This window comes from Protopterus annectens, chromosome 12.part0, assembly GCF_019279795.1.
Source record: "Protopterus annectens isolate FY-2018-M chromosome 12.part0, PAN1.0, whole genome shotgun sequence".
In the NCBI taxonomy this organism is placed as follows: Eukaryota; Metazoa; Chordata; order Ceratodontiformes; family Protopteridae; genus Protopterus; species Protopterus annectens.
This window is the reverse complement of record NC_056746.1, coordinates 793,107,050-793,129,744: the sequence shown is the minus strand read 5'-3', so window position 1 is coordinate 793,129,744 and position 22,695 is coordinate 793,107,050.

Sequence of the window (22,695 nt, the reverse complement as noted above, 5' to 3'; positions counted from 1 at the left end):
GCATGTGCCCTTGACTCCCAATGCTAGAGAGATATCAGCCTTTGTGACTCCTTACAGCTTGTATGACTTTATGAAGATGTTCTTTGGGATAAAAAATGACCCAGTGACTTTCCAGAGACTGGTAGATCTTATCCTAGCAAGAGTAGCAGATTTTGCCCTTGCTTACCTGGATATTTCAATCTACAGCCATTCTTGGCAAGAGCACCTTCAGCATGTCAGGGAGGTGCCGGGCAGACTACAGAGGGCAGGGTTGACTATTAAGCCCAGTAAGTGTCAGGTGGGTATGGCAGAGGTGTCCTACCTGGGACATAGAGTGGGGAGTGGTAAGATCAGGCCAGAACCTGCTAAAGTGAAAGCAATTCAGGCATGGCCTGCCCCTGTTACCTAAAAGCAGGTGAGGGCATTCTTAGAGACAGCAGGGTACTACAGAAAGTTTGTCCCCAGTTATAGTACCATAGCTACTCCCCTCACAGACCTGACAAGAAATAACAGGCCAGATAAGGTAGTGTGGATCCCAGCATGTGACCAGGCATTCCAGAAGCTTAAAGGAGCTTTGGGAGGACCCCATGTGTTAGCCAGTCCAGATTACAGCAAAGACTTTGTTGTGCATGTGGATGCTTCAAACCATGGGGGGGTGTACTCAGCCAGGTTTCTTCAGAAGGAGAAGAGCACCCAGTGTTATATCTCAGCTGTAGGCATCAACCCAGGGAGGAATGCTATGCAGCTGTAGAAAAAGAGTGTCTAGCCATAGTGTAGGCACTGTAGAAACTTCAGCATTACCTGTATGGAAGGAAATTAGCTGTAGTTATAGACCATAATCCCTTAACATGGCTACATTGAGTCAGCCAGCAAAATGCCAAGTTACTAATGTGGAGCCTAGGGTTGCAGGCATATAATATGACAGTGCAGCACTGCAGTGGGGTTAGCAATGCTAATGCAGATGGGCTCTCAAGACAGGGAATGGGTAATGTATTCCCATATAGGCTTATCCCTCTCAAGCAATGTTTCTGAAAGGTCTCTTGAAAAACTAGCTTGAGCCTTCAAGAGGGGGGGGGATAAGTGTCATGAAAGGAGATACTGCTAGCACAGCTGTCTAGAATTTTGTAAATAATTATATGTCATTGGTGAATATCGTAATGATTTGTGTAAGATGCTTGTATTACAACTGTATTAGAACTGTACATTATGTGTATATCAAACTTGTTTGTACAGATGTGTGTTGAAAAGAGTTTGCAAAATGCTTGCGTTTAAAATGGATCCACAGTTTGCCCTACTGGAAAAGAACAGAAATGTGCATGCACTATTATAATTGTGTAAATATGTATATTTTAATAGTGGAAAATGGTATACAGGATGTTAACCTTAGTCTAGTAAATTTCAGAAAAATAGCTGAAATTAAATTACTTTATGGCAGCAAGGAAACACAATGTCTATGCTGAGAAACTTTCTGTATTGTCTTGGAAGTGTTTTATTGTTTTATGACTTCCAGCATTTTGCAAAGGTCTGAGGAAAAAGCCCTTGTCTATGTATTTTACAAGTATATGCTAAATGTTACCGGCTGCTATCAATGGTTGTTTTGGGCCTGGGGACTAGAAGTCAGATGACAAGAAATGATATAATTCTGCAAGCTAGTCCAGCAGTAATATATGAGATATTAATTTGAGAACTCTCTGAGTCAGATACAACATTTTGTATTCTGTCTTACCTGACAGCATCAGCTAGAGGATCCATTCACCACATCTGCCTTGCTCTGTAGTAAGTAAGTTCTTAGGTTATAGTAATTCTCTTAGATATAGGAATATAGCAAAGCTTAGCTTAGATATATTTCTTTATTTATTTGAGACTGTCCTGCAATGTTGTTTTAAATATTACCTGTGATTTTGAACTCTTATGTCAATGTGAATATATATTTAGTATTGTATTGTTCTTTTATTATTTATTATTAAATATATTTAAACCTTTAACTGTGGCTGATCTGTGTAGAGGTATTTAAGTTCTGAGAGTATTGCATATTTATTTGGTGACACTGTGTGGGCCACTGCTAATAGCCTTTCTCTTGGTCAAACTACCATTTGTATAGATAGTAACATTACACAGTAAGATTGGACACCCTTTGTTAAGGGCCTTAAAGTAGCTGATAAGGAGCTGACTGGTGGCAGCGATAACCACCTTATAGTCTGGGCATAAGGGGGCATAGCTAGTAAACCTGCACCAGCCTTTCCCAGGTGTGTGTGTGTGTGTGTGTGTGTGTGTGTGTGTGTGTGTGTGTAAATCAAACCTCAAAGAGTGTGTGTATCAGCTACTTGGTCGATGGCATTAAGCACTGGTTGGACAGAGAGGGTGCTGGAGGTCTTAGCTTGGCCACTCAGCTGAGATCTCAACTCTATAGCTGTGGCAGTGGGGAGTATTATTGGGGATCTGAAGAAAGTGGGAGAAACCAGCCCCAGACTGACTCTGGTCTCTGTGTGCTCTTAAGGGAATTTTCACTTGATGCAGGGAGCTGCATCTGGAAATACTGTGTGTGTGCCTGTCATCCTCTCAGTGTATGTTCCCCACTGGTGCCAGTAGTGAGGATTGAGGCTCCTTGGTTACTGGTCCAGTGGTGGGGTGTCACACCATCCACGACTAGTTGGGCACAAAGCTTGGCCTTCACTTTTAGATGTCTGACATAGCTAAAATATGCCTCCAGATTATATTTAGCTAGGGATGCTACTTTAGGTTTGTATGCGGCTTTAGAGGACTTTTCAAGATAGCAAATTTCCCTTTTCAAGCCGTGGAGGGTGTCCTTTCTCTTCTGAGTCAGTTCCCTCTTGTTCTTAGACATTACTGTCTTCCACTTGTTGTATAATGTATGTATGCTTGATGCCCACCAAGGTGGCTTGTTTTCTGTGAGGAACTTGTTTTGATCCCTTCACATTCAGCTGACTCTATACATTTGTCTACCTGTTTATACAGGCCATTTGTGTACACTTGTGTAGAGCAGTCATTGTTGACAGTGATAGCAGGGGGTTTGTAACTCTTTATGGCATTGGTTAGCAGCCTATAGTTTGCTTTGGAGAATTGTTTCATCCTTTCTGCTCTTGCGGAGGGATTGTGAATGTGAACAAGACTGAATTGTGATCTGTCCTGACCAGGGGGAACAACACACACAGAGGGTAGTGCAGAGATCTACTATGTTGGTCAGTACTAAGTCTAGGATATTCAAGCCTGTTGTGGGGGTGCAGACTATTTGTTACACAGCATGTGTATTAACAAAATCCAGGAACCTTAGCGTGAGTACGTTTTTGCACATATATGACTCCAAATCATAGAAGGATAGTTGAACGCACATAAGATCAAGGTTTCTGGCTGTCTATTGAGTGACCCAATTAGGTCCAAGTAGGCAGAGGGTGGTCCTTGTGGTTCATGGTGGGGGACCTGTAGCTATCAATGGTATGGAAGAGGGTTTTACATACAGTTAGTTGGACTTGGAGTTGCTCTACATAATCATGCTCTTTGACCAGTCTTGCAGTGCATTTAGCTTTAATGAAGATGTATACACCTCCACCTTTGGTTCTTTCATGCTCATTTTGATGTGTGAGTGTGTGGAAGGCATTGGATCCCTGCATGGCCAGGGTGCTTTCTGCAGCCTTGAACCATGTCTGTGTGACTGAACAGACATGGACCTTTTCCAAGGTAAGGAATTCTTCCAGTGAGTGCAGTTTCTGATTTGCACTCCTTGCATTATGCAGCATAACCTTCAGTTTATCAGTGGTGGATTCTTTTATATTAGGACTTTAGTTGTTCTGATATTGTCTAAAAAGGCCACTATGGGGGAGGCAAGCACCTTCATATAGTACAGTGAGGTACGTCTCCAGTCATTCACTGCAACAAGGACTATGAAAGATTCATAACGGTACTTGTTGAGAGACTTGAGAGCATGGGTGATCTGATGTACCCTGTCACCTGACAAGCAGCTGACTGTGACCTTCTCCTTGTTCAGTCTGGTAAGGAAAACATCTGCGTGTTTTGTTATGAAGTTGCTTATGGGAAAGACATTTAGTTTTGAGGTGTTTTGCCTGAGGGGCTTGTTGGCTGCGAAACTGGTGTGTGTATTATTATGTGTAGTGGATTATGTTGGGTCTGCACTGTGTGCAGTAGGTTTGCACTTGGGGGGGGTCTCTGATCTTTAGCTACGTTTACAGCGAGTACCTCTGTATATGTGGGTTTATGTGTTGTGAGCTTATGTGCAACAGGTGAATTGTATGTGCTGACAACATGTTTGATACCTGGTTTTGTTATGTGAGAGAATTGATTCCAAATTTATAGTATAGATACAGCTCCCACATGTTGTAGTAGTTTGTTTTAACAGTAGCTTGTTCTCAGTATACATGAGGGAATTGCTCTGTTGCCTCAGGATGCTCATGTACATCAGGCTGCCTGGAGACTTGGTGGGAAACTGTCCATCCATTATGGAAGGCATATACTGCAGTAACTAGTGGGGAGTGGGTTAAAGGGACCAGGTTTTGGTGTAAGACTAACAAAATGTGTCTATTCTGTGGAGGGCTAGGGTTACAAAAATATGTCATTGTTTCACAGTGCACACCTGAGTTGCTTGCAAGGCAGCAGTGCAAGCTCTAAGCAGCTATGGTAAACTGAGTGCAAACACCCCAAAACACAACACTGGAATACAAGCAAAGTTAAACTATTTCAAACAAGTAAAACAAGGGAAAGGTCAACAGTGAGCCTTATTCCAGCAATCCCAAAGTCAGATATGTTTTTGGCTGCACAGTTCTGCCACAAGGGTGCAAGGGGGACTTCTTAATGTAAGAGGGCTGGTTTTAGTGTTCCAGTAATACCAAACAGTCTAAATTCAGCAAGCCTAAATTGAGCCTATGCTATATAAAGCTGAAGTCCTAGAAATCCAAAGTGCAGAAAATCAAAATCACAACAGAAGAACAAACATTTTAAATAAAGCAGAGATTCAGTACAATATTCTAACATAAGTGTAGATAACAAACATTCCTAGTGTGAAATATGGGGTCTGGAATGAAAGTGCTTAAACCAGAACTAAAACACTTTCAGAATAACAGGCACAATAAGCCTTCAACCATCAATTCCCAGCTTAGAAGGGTGTAGGGTACCCTCCCCTGCCACAAGAGTCTACACCACAAGCCTTCCTAATGTAAAATAACTGGTTAGGAGACCATGCTTAAACCATAACAAAAAGACTTGGAACAACAGCCACAATAAGCATTCAACCAGAAATTTCTAGCTCAGAAGGGCAGAGGGTACCCTCTCCTCCCACCAGAGTGTATGGTACAAACCTTCGTAATCTAAGACAACTGGCCTGAAGCCCAAATGCTTAAACCAAAAGTAATAGGCTTAGAATAACAGCTAGAATGTAATGTGATACCAAACAGATGACAGTGACATGAAGAGAGAAAACAGGGATGTGGCACAGTTATCACTTGTCCAATGTTCTGGGGAGGGGCAGGAGGCCTAGGCTGACACAAAAAGTCTGTTAGTGTGTGAGGGAGGAAGTGAAGCAGGCAGGCTGTGTATGTGTGTGTAGGAGTCTTCTATGTGAAAGTGGTGTATGAGAGTCTGCATGAACACAACCAAGCTCAGTGCTATCTCTATGTCTTGGTATGTTGGAAGGTGTGAACTGTGCATGGCAGAGGTGGCAGTTCATTGTTATTGCCCCTGACCATGGGAACTGGCTCTGCTAAGAGTTGCACTGGCACCTCCATGCCCAATGTCAGATGGAATGTTGCTCGCTGAGCATGACCGATGTCTGCTGGACGTACTCCCTTCACAGGAATGCCTGGGACCACGACCCCTTGACCTGCCACATCTAAGTGTGGACAGCACACTCCCTGATGGACCAGCAGAAGTACTGCCACTATGGAGCGTGATCGGGAACAGCCACATTGGCTCTCAGCAGATGTTGTGGCTGACCTATGCCCATGAGGATACTGTTCCCCTCCAGGCAGACGTTCTATCACAGGCAATGCTCATTCTATGACAGACACTCCTTAGTCCATCACAGACACCCTTCATTCCAATGTGTCATGCATCTGATCCAGGGAATTGGCAACATGGTGGAGATAGTCACACATGTCAGATTGTGCCACATTGACAACCCTGAACATTTATCTGGAGTGCCTTTACGAACATGCCTGTGTGTCCATGATGGCCCTAAACATACATTAAGTGACACAGGAAGAGACACCTGCAGCAGGTGCAGGAGGGACAGCAGGCCCTCTCTGAGCACCCCTATCAACCCTCTTGTGTGGCATCTCACCAACACTCTGGTTATGGCCATACTCAACAGGCACTGGAGCCACAGTAGCCACATTTTCCTGCTCAATATCATCACCCTCCACCTGTCCTATATCTGTGGGGTCAGTGGACTGGGTAGGCGTAGACCTACTGACTGTCGTCTGGGAAAAAAGACAGGTGTGGCTGGATGTCAACCTCCATGTTAGATTCACTCTGTGCACCCCCCAACTGTGCCTCAGTTTTGCCACTATCATCATCAGTGTCTGATGAGACACTGAGATCAGGTGGCACATGGGCTGCACTCCCACTGTCATGATCACCTGTAATAAAAAGGGAGAAACACAGGCATGCATTAATACCTGCACTACTATGGTGCAATATATGCTAAACAACTAACAGTGCTACCACTGTTACAGACAGTACAGCAATAGAAGGGTTGGGAGGGTGGCCTAAGGGTTAAGGTGTTTGCCTTGCAAGCACAAGGTACAGGGTTTGAATCTCACAAGGGATAATTGGCTAGGCTTAAAATGGCTCGCAAGGGCAGTTAGCTTAGTACTAACCTATGAACCTATACATACAACAGGCCTAAAATGACACATTAGATTACTAGAAATTGATCTGCAGTACTGAAATAACTTGATTTGGCTTACCACCTGTAGGTGGCCCACGGATCTGGATTCCTGATGGCCCTGAAAGAAGTTAAGCAACAGGTAAGGCCAACATCATCACATTTAACAGTAAAATAGGAGGTACTACATGTAATCCTCTCAATCAACATGACATGACATGTTACTTTAACAAGAACATGACTGACAAGTCCAAACTGAGCTTATCACTGTATAATATTCAACCCCCAAAAAAAAAAAAAACACAGGTGACATAGAAAAAAACTTTTATTTCAATCCTTTTACTATATAACAGTATTGAACTGGTCATATAACAAAGCCTACCTGGAAGTTCTTCCTGGGACTGAGAAGGAGATGCACTCACATCAATGATGTATTGTGGGCTACTCTGCTGTGAGTTATCCTGTGTCAGAAGATTCACCAGGAATTTTTCATTGGGTGTGACAGGTGGTTCTGCAGCAGGCTCAGGCCAGTTACACTCTGGTCTTGGGCAACAGCAGCTCCATGCTTCTGTGCAGCTGTTAGCATGTCAGTGGCCTTGTGGCACACCTGCTCATAAGTACGGCCATGGCCACCCACTGTATTTATGTTATCAAAGATTTGCTGCCATATCATTAGCCTCTCTGGCATATTGGGACAACCCCTACCAAGAAGGAAAGTGCCATGTTGATGTAACGTGTCCACTATTATCATGTTTTCTGTCTCACTGAAAGGGGTTCTGCACCCCAATGACATTTTTTGCCCTAAAACACAAGAGCATGATAATACACATAACTATCACATAACTACAAAGTAACTGTTACCAGATAAGACAGTTAAGGTAGGTAGTCATTAGTACCCACTAGAAAAATCATAACACATATGACATATATGAAATGCTAACAACAGGCAGGATGCAAAACAAGGAGAGTAGCAAGGGCAACACATCCTTGTATATGCCATATCAGTAACTCAACTGTGCCACCCCCTGAAAAGAACAGTCCATTCTAGTTTGTGACATAACAGTAACTTCTCTTTCTTTCCCCATCCACTAAAGAACAGGCACATAAACCATTTTGCTAATAAAACACATTGAACATGCTAAACATGCATATAAAGGACCTGTCCCTGAAACATTTGTACATATGTATCACACAACTTACTATTTTCATGTATTGTCAATCATTTGTACATCTGAAATGTCACATAGCAGTTTCCGGCTTCACCACCCTCACAAGATCAAAACAGCAGGATGTAAAACAAGGAGAGTAACAAGAGCAACGTAGCCTTGTTTGTGCCATAACAGTAGCTCAGCCTAGCTCCACCCCCTTGAAAGAACATTATAACCTTGCATTTTCCATGACAGGAACCCACCTTTTCTCCCAACCCCCAAAACAGCTGTCTATGCTTGTTTGGACCATTCAACCTTTCATTAATTTGATGGCAACTGCATATCATATTGTCCCCAATGAATATCCTCATGCATTTTAAGGTAAATGATATAGACTGGCTTGAACACTGCATGTCTCTGAGTACTGGTCAGATAACTGTTGAATGACCAAGAAGAACAGCAAGGTAGGACACAGCTGTATATTTGCAAGGAATAATTATAACAGATTGTGTGATCAGTAAATGCACTACATCCAAATATATTACATAGAATACATTTACAAATAACAGGGCATGCCTTGATATCAGTGTACATTCAGTTGTGTTTGGTTGTGTGAGGAATTACGTCATGTATTTTCTGCAAAGGTGTTTGTGGGGCAAAGATGGATAAGTCCCCACTCCTGTTTTGTTGCAGAGCATTTCAGTGAGAGTTGGGATCCAGACCTATGTAGTTATATCTCATGTATACTAACATTTTTTTCTGTGTATGTCATAGATTGATTTTCTGCATTTCAACTAATTCTCTATTTTTTATACTTTTTTGGGGGGGGCTATTATTTGCATGATGTGCCTCTTAGCACAAATGGCTTTGGCTATGCACACCTTGTTTCACGTAAAGCAGGCTGTTGCAGAAGGACTATCATAGCTTGGATTACAAGGCAGAGGCATTGAATAGTCTGGCCTGGCTCTGACCAGTGCTACTGGTATCCGCCGCATTGGTGAACAATGTAGGAATCACTACAGAAACCTAAGAATGAGGAAGAAGAATACCCTCGACCAATGGATCGAGGAATGTAGGACTGGGAGCACCCCACAGATGTGTAATTATCACTTACAGAGATTACTTGTCTGCATTCAAAGCTGTATATAGTCAGGATTGGTAGCTTAATGGTATTCTGTTGTGTTCTGTTTTTTTTCCACAGCCATCACAGACTGGGCACTGAATATGTGAACCCATGCCTCTAGATTGGCATGGATGCAACATGCATATGGTATGTATGCATCCCAATTGTGGAGCTATTTTAGCTTTAAAAGTTACAACGCATTTATTTGTTACTTAATACAGTTGTATCAAATCGAGCATTCATTTCTTAACCATAACAGGGAAGTATGCATGCATTATTCTGAAGAGCAAAACTACAGTTCATTATTACAAAGTAGTCATAAGTTGTGCCTTCAAAATCCACACTTCCCAAATATATTAACTATATATAATATGTTAAGGTTTCATTAATATTGCAATGTAACATCAGAACTGTAAAGCAGTGTCACAACTGACTTGCTGTAAACTGTAATCAGTATATTTGGACCACACATACGTGCAATGTATGCACACATCAAGGATTGCTTACTGCAATCTGTAGTATATTGTGCATCAGCTGGGTAGTTTTAACAGTAAACAAAGGTATTTGTTAGGCATTTGTAGTGTTAAAAGTAAAGGTAACAGAACAGAGTAAAATAATTGTATCAATGCTTTGTATGTCACATAGGAAGTTACTAATGTTCTCCCTTTTTTTTCCTCTCACTCCAACCTTTTTCTCTCTTTTTTTCTTTTCTTTTTTTGGGAGGGGGGGTTATTATTTTCTTTTTTGTTTGTTTGTTTGTGTACTTTTTTATTTTTTGTTTTTCCCAACAGCACTGTGGGGTAGGACTGTCCCACTGAATCCACCTGCCCCCACTCCACCAGTTACAGCACTGCTGCCCAGCACATCTGGTGTAGGACCTAGTAGCAGCCCCTCTGCCACCCCTGCACTACCTGGCCCCTCAGGTAGTTCTGCCCCAGAGGATAGGCTTGTGGCTCCCTCCTGGAGCAGTGACGGAGGGGGTGAGTTTACCACCTGTGTTGAACTGCCAGGTAGGACTTTGTGCCAGGGCAGTGTACTAGAAGAAATATTACAAATAAAAATTAAGAAAAAGAAGCAAAAACAGAAGAGGTAATAGTAAATGGCAAATAAAAAAAAAAGTTTGATATGAATATGGAGTTATAATGATGGTTGGAAATGGAAATAGTGATGTTCAGCAAGGGTGATGATTCCTTGGAACCAGAATTTATGTACAAACTAATGTATCTTTCGGCTTTTCCCAGTTAGGGGTCGCCACAGCGGAACTCCGGTCCGCTAATGATTGGCAGTAGATTTTTACGTGCCGAGTTGCCAGCCCTGACACACAACCTTCAACAAAGGTACGCTCATTCACGCACGTCTCCACACAGAAGAGGCTCTAGCTGAGAATCAAACCGGACAATGTCTTACTGTGAGGCGACAACGCTACCGCAGCACCACCACCACAATAATTTATGTACAAACTAATACAACCTCTAAATCAATGACATGCTGTTGACTTAAATTATGACACTTGAGCAAGGTGTTCCTTACAGGAAGAATGAGAAGAAAGTCAAAATATATTATTTCACTGAAGAATTAACTTTCAGAATGAGAAATACATTTTAACATTGTTTTCCATGTCACAGTGAATTCACATAATTTCATTTAGTCCGTAGTATAACTTGCAATCCACTTCAGAACCATTGTTTGATGGACATGTTTTCCTACTGGAATAATATGTATATATGTTAATATCAGACCAGTTGACTGGGTTCTTTGTGGCTTAGCAGGTCTTTTAAAACAAGAAGATGTTAGGTGTTTTATTTGTGCTATTTTAAAATTTCATATTTTGAAGAAAATACTGTTTTTTGGTTAGAAAAAGTTACTGCTGGTCAAGATAAAAGTAACAAAGCTAGTTTTTGTGATATTCAGGCTTCACATGCCTGATAAGGTACAAACATGTTACACATTGAACATACAAAACAACCAGCATCCTGACACACCCATCTTTTCTGAATAATGGTGATGCTGTCAAAGACAAGCTGCCTTCATAGACCATGAGTCCTTCACTTAAAATGCTCTGTATTTTGAACTGTTACAGCAGGGGTTGGCAAGCAGCCACATAAAGGCTTCAGGGGCTACTAATGCTGTAGTGACAGCAACAAGAGACATTCTTTTGTTAGATAATTCCAGGCTGTGCACTCCTTCACAAAAGCATCTTTGTTCAGATTAAGAGTGCAGATGTCAAATTTGGCACTGCATTCCTTCACAGTTTGTTTTGGGACAAGATTATTTTCCTAAATTCCAAATGTAATATGTTGTAATCTGTAGTAGTGAAGCATTCTGATGGAATCTTGGTAAGAGAACAGACTATTATTTACTGAAATAATATCACTTTTTCAAAGGACATTGCCTTGTACTTGGTCTCCCCAAACCTAGCTAGCCAGAACTTTGCTCTGGTAGCATCTGAGCTGGCAATATTCCTGCAGTAATGTTTTATAGTTTAGCATGTTGTGGGTAACTCATCTATAGACAATTTCTTTTTCTTTTTCTTTTTTTTTTTTCTTCTGTGCTTGTAAGATCTAAAACCTCATATCCAAGACATTTTGCCAAGCTTGCTATTGAAATGATTTTTGATAGAACAGTGACATCCTCAGGCAGCACCTTTAATTGACTAAATCTATGATGAACAAATGCAGCTGCAAGAGGGAGGTAAAGTACTATGCAGAGGATACATACATCTCAACTGTCTAGATTTTGGCCTCATATTTTGATCTGCTCCTTATAAAATGTATGTTTTTTAGCAAATTATTGAGGATTAAAGTCACTAAATAATGACATACGTTTAAGTTTCAGACTTCATATCCTTCAGAAAAATCATGCTAACAAAAATCGTTATTCTAGCAACTTTCTAAGTTTATAAGAGCAATGTGTAAAATCTGGCCCTATTTTTGTGCCTTAGTCCTCCCATAATTTTAGTCTTTATGCAGATTTCTTGCACAAAGATGTTGAGAGGTATGCAGAGGAATTACCTGAAAAATATGATTTGATACGTGCATTTATTTTTTTCTAATTCTAAACTCCAGATCATGTAGAAAGTATTTTTTCTGACAACACAATCATTTTATAATTAAAGGAAAATATAATTCCCATTTAACCATGAACTATAAGCTGATTCCCAGATGGAAACAAACTATTTTCATGCATTTTCTTGCTATCGATGAGCTCTTCTCCTTTCAGTGTTTATGTCATTACTGTCTCAAATTGCACCCAGTGGAGTTATTCGGGTTAACATAGCCACACTAATAATTAGCCCTTATATTATGGTGCATTTCAATACTCACAAAAAGTAACTTCTTTCAGTTTTTGCAATGAAATTAGTTACATGCCATGATCATAACTGTCAGAGATGCAAAATCCATCTAGACATGAAAGAACTTAATTTGAAGTGAATTTTGAATCATGCCTGCACTGCACTCCTTACTTGAATCCTAGGATGACGAAGCCAGGGAAATTGAATTTCTATTGTAGCAACCTCATCTGAAATGGATGCTTTCTGCAATCAAAAAATTCATAAACATGACATTTGCAACCAATACTTACTATCAAGTAAATCAGCTATTGCTGCTGTTGTAACAATTTAATAAACTACCATACAAAACAGACAATTAGACTTTTATTGCTGCTTGTTGCTTCTTGTAAATGTATCCATAGTTTTCTTTAAACAAACATGTCTGCAATTCATTAATACAAGAATGAAGTTCTTTTTAGATGATCAGGTATGCTATTAATTATTAATATGTTATAGTTTGGTTTTTACATTCTTCCAAAGGAGGAAAATGCTGAAGTACAGAACATGTTCCATATAAGCAGGATATAGACTTATACCATAATAAGGAGGAGTATAGAGGCAGGAAGGCTTTTGTTTTCATGAAGAGAGATGCGGACAGTGAAACAGTCTTCCAGATGAGATTGTGGATATCATAGTGGTAAGCCTTTTTAAGACCAGATGGATCGGATTAAGGAGGGTGGTAAACCTAAGGATTGAATGGTACGAGTTGAACATAACACTGAAATACCTTTATTGTTTAACACCTTGAACACGTCATGAGGTCTGTTTTTGCTGGCTTTTTATGGTCATATTTTGGAAGTAGTAGGCTTATCTCACACAACATCCATTTAGGAAACAGCTTACTTATAGGACTGAGTAATGCAGGGCATATATGCTATCAGAAATATTCCCTGAAAACCTTAACCATGGCAGTAAAATTATGTGCTAATCAGAGATCATATCAATTAATATGTCAACTACTTGTCTGAATTTTTTTTTTTTTTTGCTAGAAAGAGAAACCGATAAGTAGTTTTAGAAAGCAATACCAAAAAAAAAAACATGGAACACAGAAACCAAATATAACAACTTGGAAGCTATAAACTAAAAAAACTCTTCAATTTATTCACGTTATGCACTTTCATCCTGGTACATGGACTTTATCAGAACAATTAATTGTTCTGATGAAGTCCATGTTCCAGGATGACAGCGCTTAACATGTGCATAAATTGAAATGCAATATGAAACCACCTGCTTACAGGGTCTAAGAATAAAAAAAAATAGTAACTAGTAAGAAATGACCAGTAAAGTCACAGTACAGATAAAGGTACATTATGCATGAAAGATAAAGGCTAAAACTGTTCAGGTCTTAAGAAAAGGCGTAAGAATAACTGGGAAGATGGCAGACATGTCAGTCTGATCACCACTTTAAGGAAGCTAGTAAAATCACTAATAAAAGAGGAACTCTAGGAGGCTTCATGATGTGGTATGTGTTTTTGTGACAGTGCCACAAAAAAAGATAATAAGAGTGCTAGAAAACAGTTTCCCTGTTTCTGATCAGCAGTGCCTACAAGTTAAGATTTACTGAGTTTTCAATATCAAACACTGAAAAGTGTTTCACTGGCTCACAATCCAGTTAATTTCAGTTAAAAATATAAATCCCTTGATGAAAAACTACTCAATAAAAACAGCCATAGCAAAGTATATGGCAGACCTGGAAAACTTAAAGATAGATAATACTGCGTACTATAGTGTAAATGATAACTGAAACCATACAAAAGCTAATTGGCTCCTGGAGTAAATCACAGGGAATGGTGATTGTGAATAGGGCTTTGCAAACTAGATCAGCCACAGCAGACCTTTGAGAAAAAGTTTGTTTTGATTCTAAAAACTTGTCCAAGTTTTTCTAACTAATTCTTCAGATCAGATGATTTGGGGGCTTGATCAAACCTAGTTGCCATATCCATCACAGCCAAGTTATCAACTAAGTTTTGATCTGTTCACATACAAAAATAAATGCCACTTTTATAAGTTCTTTAATGTAGTTCAGTGCAGGAATTCATCTACACAGTGACACAGTAGACACAATGCCAAGCAACTCATGTTTCTTCATGCTCACTCTTGTTAGTGTCCACAAGCGTAAGACTGTGAGAAGAAGCTGCATGGACAATAGGAACAGACTACATCAGAAGCAGGAAATAACTCTGTAGTCTGTAAGATGTTTCAGAATGCTTATAACCTGTACCAATCAAGTGTTTTCTGGAAGGGCTAATATCAGAAGCTTTGTGTTCTCTGAGGATACTGTGTGTAAAAAAACAAGTACTGAAGAGAGGTTAGTTGCAGGTTCTTGGACCTCCAGAAGAGGAAACAAGTCTCCCTCCAAAAATGTGTTGTGTCTGGGAGGAAAAGATCCAACTAATGGGACAGTAAAGCATCTAAAAATACTGTTTGATTACTAATTAGTAATTACCTTCAAGTAGTTTACGTTCTGAATGTGTTTCATTTCCACTTTTATGACATTTTATTTTTGAAGTAGTAGCCCAGTGTAATACATGATTTTGCTGAATAACAAATACGAATGACAGCAAAACTGATTGAAACATGATTTGTTTTGTCATTAGCATATTATATGTTTTTAAAACTTTAAATATTTAATAATTTATTTTGAGATTAAATTAAAAAAATAAGTCTTGAGCAGCAAACCTTTATGTAATATATATTTTTACAGCAAACTTTGTAAATGTGTGCATTAGATACGAGAAATTGCTGCAGTTTTATATACCAAATCTGGAATGAAATATATGAGGTGAATTAGTAATGATTCACTGACATGAAATGACTAGACCAGTAGAACAGGCTATTTATTTTAAAGTGTTGTATTAGACATGGTGTTGCAGAAATCCCTGAACATGGTATGAAAAGCACAAACAGCTTTGCAGACTTTCAAAAACAACTGGGTATGGTTATGAGAAAGTAAATCAGAGAGACTGGTGTATTTCCATAGTTACCTAATTCATGAACATCAATAACATGAGCTAATTAGCAGTGGTATGTAGGTTATTATTTTTTTTTATTATTATTATTATTATTATTATTATTTGCAGTTGGTTTACCAGGATAGTCCATTGGGCCAAAAGAACCCGTTTTCAATGGAGTCCTGGGGAGAAAAGCTCCAAAAACAATTAGCAAGGTTACAATAAGGTATTTAGTTTCAATTATACAATTACTACGGACTTGGAAATACAGTAGACTAATGTACAAATATATACAAATATTACAATCTTGTATAGCTGCAAACAATTTACAATATAGAAACTGAGAAGCTTTTACAACTTAGGGTGGGTTACACTGGAGGTATCTTTCATACATTCAGGATGAGTAGCTTAATACAAGCAATAGAAAGGTATATGAGCTGACATAGAACTTTTTCAATATAGAAACAGAGAACCTTTTCCATCTTCGGGTATATTTACACTTAGGTATCTTTAAGTATTCAGATAAAGCTTAATACAAGCAAGAGCAAAATCTATGAGTTTAGGAGAGTAAGTAGAAATTCCCATTATGAATAGGGGAGGAGAAGTGGAAATTCCCAGTATGAGCAGATTATGTTGGGTGGGAGCAGGAGCATTCTCACTGGGAAATTAGGTGTGAGTGAAGGGATTTTTTGAATGAGAAGTGATTTGTGATGGTACGAATGGATGGGGGTAAGGAGTTCCAGAGACGAGCAAGACTGTAGGATAAGAGACTTTTTCCAGGGGGACGAATTGGTTTATACAGTTCAATTAAGTTTTGGTTGTTAGATCTTAGAATTCTATCAGGGAGGTGCATTTTGAAGGTAGAGGAAAGGGATGGGCAGAGGGAGGGATTGAAGATGAGTTTGTGTGCAAGAGTCAGTTGGACGTAGGTGAGGTGATTGGATAGTTCTAACCATTTTAGTTTGTGGAGAGTTGAACAGTGGTGTGAGGAGGACTTATGGAAGGTAGCAAACTTGACAATTTTGTTATAGCAAGAGGAGAGTTGTGTTTTGACAGAAGATTGTAGGTTAGTTAGACGTGGGGCTCTATAGAGGAGGGATGGGATGAGAAATGTGGTAGATAGGGTGAGTTTGGTGGAGGGTGTAAGATAATGATTCTGTCTGTAGAGCATGCCAAGTTTTTGGTGGGTTTTTTTTATATTTAGTTGAAGATGGGAATTGAATTTAAGCTGACTATCAATTTGGACCCCAAGTAATTTGGCCTCAGATACCAGTTCTAGGGGTGTATTGCTGTGACTAGTAATAGTGAAATTACTTGGATTGAAAAAGGTAGCTTTAGAGGGGGTGAATACCATTACTTTGGTTTTGAAGGCATTGTGTACAAGGTGATTTGTTTTCCTCCATTGTTCGGTGGTTGAGAATGCATCTTGAGTAAGCTTTAACAGTGTGGGGATGGAGGTAGCAGAACAGATAATAGTTGAATCATCTGCGTATTGAATAATTTTAGTTAAAGGGAAAGAGTTGTGGAAATCGTTTATGAATATATTGAAAAGAAGGGGACCCAGTATAGATCCTTGGGGAACACCGGTTGGGGTGTTGATGAAAGGGGAGGTGGCTTTTTTCCATCTTACTGCTTGATATCTATTGGATAAGTAGCTAGTGAACCAGTTCAGAGAAGAGGGTGACAAGTTAAGCTTGGATAATTTAGTTAGTAGTAAATTGTGGGAGATAGTATCAAAGGCTTAAGAGAGGTCTAGTAGGAGGGTAGAGACAATGTGTCCTGTGTCCCGGGCTTTGTTCACAGCTTCCAGGAAGGAGAGTAGGGCGGTCATAGTACTGTGTCTTGGTCTGAAACCATGTTGTGTTGGAGTTAGTAGGTTATTGTCTAAGAGGTATGGTAGGAGTTGTAGGTGAATACACTTTTCTAAAAGTTTAGAGATAGGAGATAGGATAGCGATGGGATAGAAATTAGTAATATTGTTGTTGCTGCTGCCTTTGTGCAATGGAACAACAAAAGCCTTTTTCCAGATTTGGGGTACTGAGCTTTCTTGAATGGAACGGTTGATTAGAATGCTGATGGGGTAGGCAATGGCTTCAGCAGCTATGCTGAGAAAGTAAGAAGGAATGTTATCAGGGGCATTAGAGCATGTTTTTAGTTTCTGAAGTAGTTTTTTATGCTGGATGTGGGTATAGGTTTCAGTGAGAATGGTGGGGGAGGGGGGATTTGGGAATGTTAATGATGGAGTGGAGATAGGGGGAGGAGCAGTGGTAAGAGGTGAAAAGCTGGTAGGGGAGGATTGGGGTGTAGTGGGGGGTGTGATGGGATTTGAAGATGAAAAGGATAAGGTTAGTTTGGAGATAGAATCAATGAAGAAGGTGTTGAATTGAGTGGAGAAGTCTATGTCAGGAGTGTTAGGGTCCAGGCTAGGGTTATCTGGTTTGTTGGGATTAAGAAGGGTAAAGATGCATTTCCAAAATTTTTGAGGGTTTATTTTGTTGTTGTTTTGGATTATGGAGAAGTAATTTTGTCTATCGAAAATGATAAGCTTTTTTACTTTATTTCTGAGTATTTTGTATTCATTATGGGCTAGGGGAGTCCTATGTTTCTGATATGATGACCATGCCTTATCTCTAAGGTGCATAGTTACTAGTGTGTTTTTTGTTAGCCAAGGGGCAGTTTTGTTTTTTATTCTTTTTGTTTTTATAGGGGCTTGTTGCTCTAAGAAGTTTAGAAAAGTTGAGTTAAAGTGGGCGACAGCTTGTTCCAGGGGTAGAGTTTTTAGGGTGTACCAGTTGATTGCTTTTAGAGAGTTGGAAAAGGTAGTGGGATTAAAGTTTTTTTGGCAGCGAGTGGTAATAAAATTGTGAGTAAGATGTAGGGGTGAAGTTAGTCGGTGTGTGAATGTGGGCAAGTGGTCACTAAGGGAATCAGGCAGGGTTCCACTATTTAAGAAGTAATGAGGGTGGGAGACTAATATTCAGTCTAGGGTACTATCACTGGTGAGGTTTTTTGAGGGCTGAGTTATGGAGTTGATCAGTTGAGAGAAGTTGTAAAGATTAATGTTAAGTGGATTTATGGGAGACTGTATTGCAGACCAATTAATATTCATGATACCCATAAGTATAGTTTTGTTGTTAATGTTATTGGAAAGCCAGGAGAGGATATCTTCTAGTGTAGAAATATTGTTGCCTGGGGGGATGTAGAGGGAGGCTATGCATATGTGTTTGTGTTTATTTACTTGAAGCAGTGCTAGGAGTAATTCTGCATTATTGAATTGGGAGTTGGTTTGTTAAAAGGGGCAACTGTTAAGGAGGATAGGTATAGAAGGGCTACTCCACCTCCTTTTTTGTTTGTCCTATCTTTTCTGATTATAGAGTAGTTGGGTGGAATTATTTCAGAATCTTTTATATGAGGTTTTAACCAAGTTTCAGAGATGGACAAAATGTCTGGTTTGTTATATGTTAGCCAGGCATGCAGATTAGGGATTTTGTTAACTATACTTTGGGCATTTAAGGAGGTGAGTAGTATGGATTTATCCATTGGAGGGGATGAGGATGGACCCGGGTTGGGGTGTATGTCTCCTGATAATAGAATAGAAGTCAGATGTAGCATTAGGTTGGGGAGGTACTTTGTCTGCTTAGAGACAGGGTTGGGTTTAGCTAGATTTATGAGGGATAAGTTAGTTGTTGTAGGGTTAGGATAGTTGTGAGGAGTAATAAGTTTATAAGAGAAGAAAAGATGGTGTTTTATGGGGTATAGGCATGGATAGATTGGGAAGTGTGAATGTAAGACAGGTAGGTTAAGATGGTTTGTAGTATGAAGGGATGGAGTGTGGTTATAGTTAGTTGGCTGGGTGAGGTAGTAGTTATAGGATATGGTGAAGAGCAGTACTAGATGAGTACAGAAGGATATGGCTTTTGAGAGCATAGTGGGATAGGTTATTGAGGGGAGGTATGTTGTGGATGGCTAGTTTACTTGGGTATTAGAGTTATAAGTTTTGGGAGGAGACTGAGAGGGGAGGTACAGTAGAGTATTGGTGAAATGAGGGGAGGAGTAAGAAGTGGGTGTGGAAGGGAGGAGGTTACTAGTTGGTCAGGGTGGGGTGATGGGTGTGGCTAAAGGGTATAAATGTAGAGGTGTTGGGGGGTGGGAATTGGGGTAGGGTAGGGGAGCGGAGTGAGCCCACAGGGCAAATGGAGCGGGTAGACCCGAGGGAAGGCTAAGGGTGAACAAGAACCAATCTGTGGAGCACTAGTAGCTGAAGGTAAGTCCAGGGGACAGGGATTAGGTGGGATAGGGGTGAGCCTAGAGTTGAGAGAGGGGAGTAGAGTAAAGTTTATTATAGATCTAAGCAGATATCCAAGAAATAAGTAATTAATAGATAGTGAAAATAAAGAAGTCATGAAGCAGGAATTATGAGGAGAGGGTGCCAACTAGTGGACAAATGCTTTAGTACACTTGTGGCTCCACAAGGACAGATCCCTAGAGTGGGAGGAAAATGGGGAGTCTTTTGTAGACTGGAGGGCTAGAAGAGGGGCCATGTATATGGGGAACAGAGATGGGAAGGGTTAGGCTGCTGGCTGTCCTGGCAGGTGAGCATGCTAAACCACCTAGCAGGGCCTTCTGGCAGAATACAATCTAGTATGTAGGATTAGCAATGGGTACACATACTTTCTTAAGTCCCTTGATGAATAGTCTTCAGGGGGAGGCTTGGTCCTATTCCCATGATGGAGAGGCTTGGTCCTATTCCCTTAATGGGGAATAGTAGAATTAATTTAGGTATGGGTTTCCAGCAAGGAGCAGTTGCAACAGGGTGAAGCAGGACAGTCAAGTTTCTTAAGTCCTTTGATGAATAGTCTTCAGGGGGAAGCTTGGCCCTATTCCAGTGATGGAAAGGCTTGGTCCTATTCCCTTACTGGGGAGTAGTAGAATTAATTTAGGTATGGGTTTCCAGCAAGGAGCAGTTGCAACAGGGTGAAGCAGAACAGCCAAGTTTCTTAAGTCCTTTGATGAATAGTCTTCAGGGGGAGGCTTGGTCCTATTCCCGTGATGGAGAGGCTTGGTCCTATTCCCTTAATGGGGAATAGTAGAATTAATTTAGGAATGGGTTTCCAGTAAGGAGCAGTTGCAACAGGGTCAAGTAGGACAGTCAAGTTTCTTAAGTCCTTTGATGAATAGTCTTCAGGGGGAGGCTTGGTCCTATTCCCATGATGGTGAGGCTTGGTCCTATTCCCTTAATGGGGAATAATAGAATTAATTTAGGTATGGGTTTCCAGCAAGGAGCAGTTGCAACAGGGTGAAGCAGGACAGTCAAGTGTAGGAGGAGACGCTATGGCCAGGACACACAGCAACCAAGGGCAGAGCCTGAATGCCTGCACAATTTGTGAACAACCACCCATTACTAGCACAGGATCTGCTAACTGTCCAAAATAATTTGGAGTATGGATTATGACCTGGGTAGACACATGTAAGAGCTGTAGATACTATCTGGCCCAGGATAGCGGTTAAGATTCCACAGACTGGCATGCCACAAAGAGTATGGTATAACAGCCTTTGTCTGTGCACTACAAATACATAATAGGATTATCAGGGTAATAATCACTGTCTCCAGCTTTACATGGAGTATTAGCTCAGTGCAAGTCTAGAAATATTAAATCCATCCATTCATCAGACAACCCCTTCTTTCCCAATTTTGCACATAGCCCCAGGGTATCACTTCAACCATGACAATCATCTAGAGCCAAGTTTATACCACTGGGTGGTTAATTTTGTCACAGTTGTCCTTCCATACCACACTCACACACACACACACACACACACACACACACACACACACACACACACACACACACACACACACACACACACACACACACACACACTCTCAATCACACCTGCAGCCAGTTTAGAGTGTCCAATCCTCCTACTGCATACCACACACACACACACACACACACACACACACACACACACACACACACACACACACACACACACACACACACACACACACACTCTCAATCACACCTGCAGCCAGTTTAGAGTGTCCAATCCTCCTACTGCATACCACACACACACACACACACACACACACACACACACACACACACACACACACACACACACACACGCACAAACACTCTCAATCACACCTGCAGCCAATTTAGAGTGTCCAATCCTCCTATTGCATGTCTTTGGAATGTGGGAGGAAACTGGAGCACCCAGAGAACCCATGTGAACACAAAGAGGACACACAGGCTCTGCACAGAAGATACGAATCAAACCAGGGATCCTCTTGCTGTGTGGAGGCCTGGGGAGAAAAGCTCCATTTACAGAGTAAAATATTACATTAGACAGTTGATATACAGTTAGATTACATGCAGTCATATATAGTATCCATATACTTTTTCTATTAATAATGCTTTTGAAAAATAATACCTTAAAAAGGAGTTTAGATATCAAATACATCAGAGTATTTGGGATATATATACATTATAAAATAGCTGGTAGGATGAAATCTGGTAAAATGAAATATGTATAAATGATAGATTGGATAGGAAGGGTTCTGGGGAGAGAGAGTATAGGTATAGATAGGGAAATAATAAGTTGAAAAGGGAGGGGCTGATAGAGAGTAGTAGATGGTAAGGTCTACAGGTAGGGTAAGCAGGAAGATTGCAGATATATAGAGGAAGAGGAATAATTCAAAGGGTGTAAATAATAATAGTATTGGTAGGTGGGCTGTACCTAAAGTCAGTTGGATATAGGAAAGGAAGAGGACACTTAGAGGGAGAAGCAGAGAGATGTAACAGGAGAAATGATACTAGATGTTTTACTATTTATTAATTTTGTGAAGATTAGAAAGATTAGAAAGCTATCTGAAGCCAAGCCAAGACAATAATGAAGACAATGTCAGCTGTGCAAGGCCAATACAAACCAGGGTGCTAAAAAGTAGTGCCTGTTAAGTAGTTAGCAATTTCATTTTAGTAATGGGTCATATAATGTGACAGCCAAAGAGACACATTCCTAAAAATCTCATTGGGTTTAATGCAAACCCAGAAAAATGTGCACCGAGGAATCTGAATAACACTGAAATGTTAAACTAGCAAGAAAAAGCTAATTCATTATTTGTCTATATCTGGTAGAATAGGAATCATACTGTTGGGAGAGAAAACATCAAACCTTCTTTGGATCCCTTTCATCCTAGGCCTGTACAAAACCATGTCTTAGAAGGATGAGATGCTTTTCATCAGAAGCCAAAGTAGTGAACCTATTCAACTGGACAGAAATGAAAGTAGACCCCTAAGTAATGT